This window comes from Penaeus monodon, chromosome 23 (genome assembly GCF_015228065.2).
Source record: "Penaeus monodon isolate SGIC_2016 chromosome 23, NSTDA_Pmon_1, whole genome shotgun sequence".
Lineage (NCBI taxonomy): Eukaryota > Metazoa > Arthropoda > Malacostraca > Decapoda > Penaeidae > Penaeus > Penaeus monodon.
Window position 1 is genome coordinate 34,250,896 of NC_051408.1, and position 1,827 is coordinate 34,252,722.

Sequence of the window (1,827 nt, forward strand, 5' to 3'; positions counted from 1 at the left end):
ACGATCGCGTTACAGCCATTTTTTAATTCTTAACAAACACACCCATTTACCAAGTCACTTCATCGATGAAGTCCTATTTTCACATATAAAAACACTAATCTACATTTCCCAATTCACTCGACACCTATTCACTCACAGACAAGCCTCTCCTTCCATTCATAAACTCCTCATCTTCATCCTTGTTACTTCATTTAATCACTCAATGGTTGCTTCTCCTCATCGACTAAATCCCTTCTTACACTCAATAACTTCCTCCTCCATTCACGAGCCCCTCCTGATCTCTCTCACAGACGAGGTCTTCCTGATCTCCCTCACAGACGAGGCCCTCCTGATCTCCCTCACAGACGAGGCCCTCCCGATCTCCATCACAGACGAGGCCCTCCTGATCTCCCTCACAGACGAGGCCTTCCTGATCTCCCTCACAGACGAGGCCCTCCTGATCTCCCTCACAGACGAGGCCTTCCTGATCTCCCTCACAGACGAGGCCTTCCTGACCCTCACAGACGAGGCCTTCCTGATCTCCCTCACAGACGAGGCCTCCTGATCTCCCCACAGCGAGGCCCTCCTGATCTCCCTCACAGACGAGGCCTTCCTGATCTCCCTCACAGGCGAGGCCTTTCTGATCTCCCTCACAGACGAGGCCTCCTGATCCCTACAGACGAGGCCTTCCTGATCTCCTCACAGGCGAGGCCTTCTGATCTCCTCACAGACGAGGCTTCCTGATCTCCCTCACAGGGCGAGGCCTTCCTGATCTCCCTCACAGACGAGGCCTTCCTGATCTCCCTCACAGACGAGGCCTTCCTGATCTCCCTCACAGACGAGGCCTTCCTGATCTCCCTCACAGACGAGGCCCTCCTGACCTCCCTCACCCCAGCTCGGACTGAAGGCACTTCTCCTCACCTCCTGCACGTGGATGACCTTGGACGGCCTGTTGCTGTAAACATACTTCATCCTGGTGGTGCTGTGTCGCTTGCCGGCCCTCACACTTACGCCCATCTTGCGCCCTCTTCCGAGACCAGATGAGCGCCTAATGCATCACGAGAGGGGGCGAGGGGGAGGGGGAGGTGTATGGATGCACCGGAATCCCTCTCCTGCGTCACCGCATAGCTCGTGACGTCACTGAGAGAATTCGCTATGCCACAGTTGCGTCGATATTCGTAGCCAAATCTTTGCAAACGTTCGGAACTGAAAGGGCGTGGGAGTTCGTACACGCGTCGGTGTTTATGACGAGTGAATGCGCGCGTGCATTATGATTCTGCAATAGGATCAATTGCGTCACAATTAACGGGATTGTGTTGCTCACACCACGTGGGCGAGCGGAACACAGCACTCGAGGAAATCACTCTTCGATCACACAATTACACACGATTTACAACTACATAAATATATTTGGATTACTTTCAAAGACACATTGAAGTCTCTTACACTGACATAACACAATCGTCAAACTTCATCTACAAAAAATAATATGAAATCACCGCTCAAAGAAACACGCCAGTCAAATAACATTAACAAAAATCACACACAAAGCAAAACAAGAACCGACGTATCTGAGCCGTCAATAGAACACGTCCCCCACCCCCCGTCGCGAAGAAGCCCCACAAGACGGGCACAGCGGAGCGCGAGCGTACCGTCTGGAGACCACTGGAGACCAACAGAGAGAGCGAGCGAGCACGCGTCCTCTCGCCACACCGTCACGAACGACACTGAACGGGGAAGAAAACGTTCGCTCTGAATCTGGGATTCCTCCACCGCCACCACCAACCCCTCCTCCTCCTCCTGGTTCTTCCCTTCCCCTACCCTTCCTCTTTCTCCGATTACTTCCTA